The following is an 8,350-nucleotide window of genomic DNA, read 5'->3' on the forward strand; positions in this document are numbered from 1 at the left end:
TTGTAAAAATAATTAATCATTTATTATTGTGAGATAAGAAAACAAATAACTATATGATTTGGTATTTTGGAGTAATTTGTAACAGCTAATTTTAATTGAATTTGGATTTATTTGAAGCAACAATTTTAGTTTCGAAATAGTTGGTACAATTATAATTTTGTAGTAATTCTGAAAAATAATCTATTATTATCCACTAAAAATTATTGTAAGAATAATTTCTATATAAATAATTTAATTTTATTTTTATATTTTATTGATTTAATAATAGCCGAATGTTTGTTTTTCATACGTGGTGATAAAAAGAATAATAACCAATAAATTAGTACTGAACAGCACTACAAAATCATGCACAAAACTAAAATATATATACCAACACAATTAATGTACCTAAATTAATTCCAATATTTTTGATTAATTATTATATTTTGTCATTTCAGGTGGCTTTATGTTATTAGATTAAGCAAAATTAATTCTTAGTAGTTCATCCCATCAAATTAAAGATTAACTCTATTCATCACTTAGCATGATGCCGTTGCTTGAAGTCAACTCATGAAAGTTAAAATTTACCACAATAATCCAATATTCTACGGAACTTATTTATTTTGAGGGACCGTAAAAAACTATGAGCCTCTGAGTACTGTGCGTTTAATTTTAACCACCCTGAACATTGTATCTATATTAGTATCTTTGGTACCTATTCAAACTATGCCAATGAATACAACAGCAGTGGTACCTATTACCAAAATTAATTAAGCAACATTAGCCTCAATATGTTTCTCCTTAACAAATTAGTACAATTTTTCATTAATTTTGGTTTATAGAGTACTTAGTTTATTTCTTTTAAATTTTAATTAGTAAGTATTACCAAAATTAAGTGACCATTATTGGAAGCAAAAATTATAAGGCAGTTTTTAACTTTCCTTCTAAATGAATTAGTACCAATAATCCATTAATTTTGCTTTTTTAGTAAATATATTAATTCCTTTATATGTACTTTTTGGTTAGCTAGGTGCAAGTAAATTCAACTATTTTTTTACTTTCTCTTGCTATTTTAATTAATTTTTGTGAACACCCATTTTGTTGTGTTTAAATGTAATAAATAACAAAACCATTAAAAAAAAAACAAATAGATGCTATTTAAAAATAATTACACAAATAAGAATTGAGTAATTACTTATATTGAGTTTGAATGATTGTGAAATATTGAGTCACTGCCTTAAAAATAATGGTTAGAATCAGTTTCTTTAGAAGAAAAAAAAAAAGACTTGGGATTTTTTTCTTCTTCGTAAAACCTGTATGCTTTATATTGAAAAAAAATCCAAATAGATATTATTTAAAAATAATTATACAAATAAGAATTGTGTGATTATTTATATTGATTTTGAATGATTATGATCATTGTTGTGCATGGTCAATAAAATATTTGTCAACAAATGTATGTTTTAGCATAAAATAACAGTTTAGCTCAGTCTACTGACAAATATTTGGATCTCTTGTTTATACTATACAAAATCTAATTTATATTTATATAAGTTTAGGCTTTAAACCTTTTTCATTGAAGAGAATGAGTGAATGATCAGAAACAAACTGATCAAAGAATTTTTGAGTGCCACAATTTTGTTAACGTAAAAATTATGCCAATAGTCCTAACCGATCTGCCATAACACACTAAAATATTTAACTGGTCGTTCGAGTTAATTGAGTGGAGAAACACTGTTCTATAAAACAACTGGAGAAATGTCCATTTCAGGTTTATTTTCAAAATGGCAAAAATATTTTGAAAGATGGGTTTTTAAGGTATGTAAGCATTTAAAATTTTCTATAACGAAATTTTTTAAAGGTAAATAGTTTCTGAAAGAAAAACATAAAACTATAATAATTTTAAAAAAACTTGTAAGGAATAATAGAAGTTCTAAAAACAAAAGAATAAAAAAATAGCAGCAACTAACCTTTAGATTTAGATACTGATTCAAGATTCTGTTTGCTTTCCCATTGGCTAAGTCTTTTCTTTAAAGCAATGTTTTCCTGATAAGTTAACAAAGCATGGAAAAGAGTAGGCACTAGAATGTGCGTCCTTAGCTACAAAAAAAAAAAATTCTCGTTTTAATCATCAAATATATGTATATTTTTACAATACATTTACACATAAATATTGAATTCATAAGGGAGTAATAATAATGAAAGAAAAAAAACTTTTTGATAATATTTATCATTCTTTCATACTTCTTTACAGTTTTAAACTTACAAATTACAAAAATACATTAATATGCACTGGTTAAAGTGAATTGTATAGAAATATTTAAGGTTGCACGATTTAAATCACCAACATCATTAATGGTATAATATAACAACACAATGTTTTTAAAATTTACTGCTGTCATTTGTTTATCAATGTTCATTAAATATATATATATAAATAAATAACTGCTGTGCAAAAAATTTGCATAATATATTGTCAATCATTAAAAAACTAAATTATTTATTTAATCCTTTTCTAAATAAATAAAAATCATCAATATAAATTGATCTTTTTATTACACAATCTTGCAGAATAAACATATTTTTAAAGACACTTGGTAAACACATTTACATAGAATTCAAAACCATTACACGGTTGCTGAAATGTTTTGTCTTAGTATTCCTCACTTTCTTTTCCGACAACATACTTGAATGTGCAAGGCTAAGAAATGAGCCTTGTCAATAATTTAAAACAATTAATAACCAATGCATGAATTCTTTATCATTTCTTGATAAAAATTCTCATACCTACTTGCATTCATACCTGCCAACATTGGAGAAATAAAATAACAGAGATTTTACTAGCAACATTTTTTAGCCTACGAGTGAAGTTTTGATACATCATGCATAATCATGTAAGTTAAAAAGAGAAATTCAAAATGGGAAATAATATAAGCACTCAAATTTGGTGAAGTAAAAAATATGTATATAAATCTTAATCTAAAGAAGATTTTTTTAAAAACCATTATTTATAATTAAACTATAAACACTCAACATACTGTATTACTGGCAATAGCTGTTAAGGAATAAGAGTATTTTTGCCATCGGAGGATATTTTATTGTCAATTTTTTTTTTAAATTTCTTCAGCAACTACAGAGAAATATGAGAATATACGGTCATAAAATACAAGAATTTGAGAATATGTAGTAGTCAAATTCAGGAGACTTGGTATTTTGGATCTTTCAATGGTCAGAGATGTCCTGTGGGGCTTAACCCTTACAGCCACACACTCAGAACCATTTCCAAAATTTATTATTTTACTTAAAATATTACATAGATAAAATATTCTTTAATTTGGCAATTTGAGCTTTACGTTAACATTTTACAAAACATTAATTTTTTATTCTGATTAATATCCTACACTTGCAATAATATTCTATTTTCAACATATTTCATTTATAATTATAATTAGAAGCATCATTCACTTATAAAATCCTGAACTATGAAGACTAAGTATCACATACTTTTAATTTTGTTTCATTTTAAAATCAACAAAATCTACTTCAATTGGAACAACCAACAACACTGAATTTCCATCATAATAATATTCTTTAACTGCAAACATATATTTATAAATATTACCGAATAATTCAATATAATTTTTATATATAAAAGACATTAGTGTTCCAGCATAATCATGGGAGTCACTCTAAAAAGATTTCAAGACTAAACTTATTTTTTGACCAATTAACACAATCTAGCGTTGTTTACCAGAATTTTCATAAACTCATAGCTCACTGACTCCAAAATGCATCTTTCCATAATAATGGCACAAATATTAAATCAAAGATTTGATTTTTTTTTTTTTAAATTCTGTTAATTAATTTTTTCACAGTAAACAAGATAAAAATAATAGTTAACCATAACCTAGTAGATCTTTTTACACCAATCACTGGATAATAAACCACAAATTTTTTCATGAAGCTATTTATATACAGTCAAACCCGGCTTGGTGAACACGGCTTATAGTGAACTCCCGGATATAGTGAACGAAATGTTCGGTCCCGTGCCTTGCTATACACGTATAATGTTATTTTTTGTGGATATAGTGAACCAAAAAAGTGAGGAAGTTGGACATAGTGAACTTTTTTCTGTCTTCGACAGATTTTTTCCTTAATTTTTTTGTAATAATTTTGAAATTTCTACTTCAAAGTAAATACATATACCGATTTTTAAAACCATCTATAGAGGGGAATGTAGCGATAAGCATTTTTTCTTGTTTGCTTCTTTTATCTCACTTTCCCATCCCTAAACAAACCAAGCAGATGTTTCCAACCCAGTCAGATGATGCACCTGTAAGGTGTCAGTGGGATCAATTTGCATTTTCTATCAGAAGGAATGAGTAATTATTCATTATTGGTCAAAAGGTTGAAAACTAATTTGTGTTGATAAGGCCCTCATTTCAACTCCTTTTTGATCTCAGTTCAGTTAAAAAAAAGCCTGCGAACAAGTCTCAAATTTAACTATGGTAAACAGTAAACGTAAAACGTTCTCCATTGATGATAAAATGGACATAATCAGAAAAATTTAAAATGGTTGCAATCAAGCTGATATTTGCAGGAAATCTAAACTATCCAAATCTGCAGTTTGTAATGTATGGTAAAATAGGCAATTAATAATTTCTGCTCATGAAAAAAATTTAGAAGGCAGAAAAAAGTTGAGAAAAGCAGATCACAAGGATGTTGAAGAAGCATTACTAAAGTTGTACAGCATTCGAAGAAGCCGTAATCATCCAGTATCTGAACAAATGTTGATGAATTTGTTAAGCAATTTTGTGAGACTACTTTAATGTGCTCGAATGGCAGGTTAGACAGGTTTAACAAACGGAATAACAGAAATTCAGGAAAAATTATCCGAGGGTCGGGAAGTGTTTCCAAATCTGATGTTGAGGATTGCTCATCAGCTAAAGATTACGAATTTTTCTTTGTATGCAAGACGAGGAGTAATAAAAATTAACGCATTTTTTGCTACTACATAATATTTTTCAGTCATTTATTTGAATAATGTATGATAAAAGTTAGGAGTTTGGGAACCATTAGTCAAATTTTCGCGTAATGGATATTGTGAACTCTCGGTTATAGTGAACCAAAATTTTGGTCCCTTGAAGGTTCACTATAACGAGGTTTGACTGTATATCTACTTTTTTTTTGCTTCATCATTATTTATTTCCTGTCTTATCCCCATAATTTTCTTTTAAATAATCTTAACTTTAGTCATTAACTAAAACGTTAGGGGAAAATGAAAACTTAAACAAATTTAGATACAATAGTACAAATTCTGTTTAACAGAGTGCATTGCATAGCCAAATTATTCAACAAAAAATAAGCACCTTTTAAGCACTCAAAAAATATTTTTAAGCACTTTAAAAAAGTATCATAATTAGGCAGGGTTGGAAATTTTTTGACAATTGACGGTTTCATCTTGTTTTAACCGCCATGCAAAAAAAAAAAAAAAAAAAAAAAAAAAAAAAAAAACCTTTTGGCATTGTTTTTGACAATTCGTGAAATTTTGAAACATGTAAAATGAATGGCGTTTTCATACGCTATGGATTGACTATACGCGGAAATAGATTGGGGTTGAATTAATTATGAAAACGTTGAATAGAACAATGTGAACTGTGCCTTTTTGCATAATTCGAAGCGAAAATCAACATAGTAAAGGAAAAATCTAATTTTGAAAAAGGGAAAATTAAGCACTTTTTAAAAACACTCAATGAAAAAAGCACCTTTAACCCACTGGCGGTTTAGAATTTGAATAAAATTAACTAGAAAAACAAATAGAAAATGTTTGTAACATTTTTAAGGTAAAAAGGACATTTTAATTTAAAGAACAAATGGAAAAGAGATTAATTGATGAAGCTCAGTCTCATAATTTTTTCTCAATACTGATTGCAGTCCCCAGGACTGCAATCAGTATTGCACCCATGATCATAATTTACAATTCCTTAATCTATTTTGATAATAAATGTAGTACTTTTGTTGTTCTCTTTTAACAATAATCTTTTTTATATTCTCTTTAATTTTACTTTCAATGTCAGTGAAAAACGAGTATAATATCTCGGGGAAGAAGAAAATCTTTTACTGCTTGCTTTCTAAATGAGTGCTCAGTGTATTAGATAAAATAATAAGAGGGGGGGGGGAAATAAATACTGTCAAAAACTCACCAGACAATAAAAAATAGTTGAATATGATTTACTCCAGTTTCTTTTTTTAAAAATCTCAACAAAACTTGTGTTTTTACCAAGAAGTTCATTCTGAAAGACATATTTTTGCACAAAGGCTCATTTGAAAAATAACATTGATTATTACAATTTTCCAAAAGAGAAAAATGTATGATTTTTTTAAATGTATTTAATTTATTAAAAAAATTTCAATAAATTACCCTGCAATGATCCCTAAACCTATATCATGTATTTGTATTTAATCTTTCTAAGGTGTTGATTGTGCTCCTTATCATTGCAGCTGCATCAATAATTTTCAGGACACTTAGTTTTCTAAGTTTCGGGTCAGCAATTTAATTTTAACCATTACATTTTTCATAAATACAATGCCAACTATAAAATCAAATGCCATGATTTTCCTATGTAAAAAATATGCACGTTTTTGAGTGAAATTCCCCTTTTTCTTTTGCAATGAGTTCTAGAGTGCTTGCTTACACACATATTATAAGATGACTGAATTACCTCGAGCAATTCTATTAGAACTGTCAAACATATATTTTTTAACTGTAAAGCACTTTTTATTTCAAATAAGACCCAAAACCGCTTAGTACTCCCAGAAAAAAAAGGCATTTAAAACATATCCAATGTTGTAAAACTCACATTGCAACTATGACTACAAGGTGTGTTAATACACTATCTGGCCAAAAGTATCCGGACACTTAGTGGCATGGATTTGGAGCGTCCTGAAGCACATATTAATACGATGTTGGTCACACTTTTGCATCAATGTGTGAATGGAGCCATTATCCTGCTGGAAGAGAAATGGGCCGAAATATTGCCATAGAGTTGGGAGTGCAGCATTGTCCAGAATGTCCACCTTGTCCGACCCGAGGATCGAACCCAGGACCTGTGGCGCGGGAGCGTGGAACGCTACGACTCAGCCACCGGGCGTCTTTTCAAGTAAGAACCACATTAAAAGAAATTCATAAAAAATACTTTAAACCTTTTATATTTTTACTTACTTCATGGAATGATAAGAGACAAGGCTCAAAATTAAAAATCAGAGACGCTCTATTGACATTGAACTGAACTTGAAATCTCATACATTTCTCGAAACATTCTAATTTGAAGATAAAATCATCCCTAGTCAAATCTATGTCTAAACTTCTTTCCAGATTTCTCATGATCACGTTTGTTTTCATTTTAGCATGCACATTCAAATCCTAGATTAATAATAAAATATTTTAGATTTTTATAATATATATACATATAACTATATAAACTAGTTTACTCTCATTTAGTTCAATTTGAGACCTGCAAGGCTCATACGCACTTGTAAAATAAATTAATGTGACCAAGTTTTATGTAAACAGGGTGCGTAGCCAGATCTTTGAATCAAAAATAAGCACTTTTTAAAAACTTTTCAAGCACTTTACAAAAATTTTCAAGCACTCAAAAAATTCATATTCAACCAATGATATTATTGAAAAATAAAAACTTTTTATAAACAGTTTTAGCGATAAAAAAAAGAAAAGAAACGGGCGTAAATCGAAACAATCAGTACTTTCCCACATCACTGAGTGAATTCAACTTGACCCTGACCTCAGAACAAAAGTACCCTTACCCCCTACGTCAAAAAAAGTGTTAGAAGTAAAATAAAATAAACAAGANCGTGAAATGCATGGGATCCACCAGATATCACTGAAGGGGGAAAAAATTATTCGGAAAAAAAGCACTTTTTAAAAACGCCAGCTGAAAAAAGCACCTTTAAAAGCTTTTAAAAACGAAATCCCCAAAAAAGCACCTTTAAGTACTTTTTACAAACGCTACGCACCCTGTGTAAAGTCATAATATTACTCAAAATGCTTGACCACCACCAGCTCTGTCTAGTATGTATTTAAATTTAGTTAAATAAAGTAATAATTGAAAGAGTTTAGAATTACACAGCACTATGTTACAGCAACTTTTAAACCGGTAATGACAAATGTGTATTGAAAGAAGTTTTAATAACTGCTAAGTTTGGCAAACTATTTCAGATCATTAGATTTTTTTCCCTGACTTGTTATACCTTTATGATTTTTTTAAATTTAACTATTTTAATGAGCTTCCATGGTTTTGAAATTATTTTATTATTTGAAGATTGCAACTGATTAAAATAACTTTAAAAAAAA

General features: G+C 28.3%; 1 long non-coding RNA gene across 1 annotated transcript; it reads right to left on the reverse strand.

Annotated features, from left to right (window-relative positions):
* Positions 1 to 994: 994 nt before the first annotated feature.
* On the reverse strand, positions 995 to 7,543 carry LOC122272964 (uncharacterized). Its single transcript, XR_011638432.1, has 2 exons — positions 7,202 to 7,543; positions 995 to 2,079 (listed from the first exon to the last, which is right to left on the reverse strand). It is a non-coding gene; the product is annotated as an uncharacterized lncRNA (long non-coding RNA).
* Positions 7,544 to 8,350: the final 807 nt, after the last annotated feature.

The sequence above is a fragment of the Parasteatoda tepidariorum genome, unplaced genomic scaffold (assembly GCF_043381705.1).
Source record: "Parasteatoda tepidariorum isolate YZ-2023 unplaced genomic scaffold, CAS_Ptep_4.0 HiC_scaffold_1752, whole genome shotgun sequence".
In the NCBI taxonomy this organism is placed as follows: domain Eukaryota; kingdom Metazoa; phylum Arthropoda; class Arachnida; order Araneae; family Theridiidae; genus Parasteatoda; species Parasteatoda tepidariorum.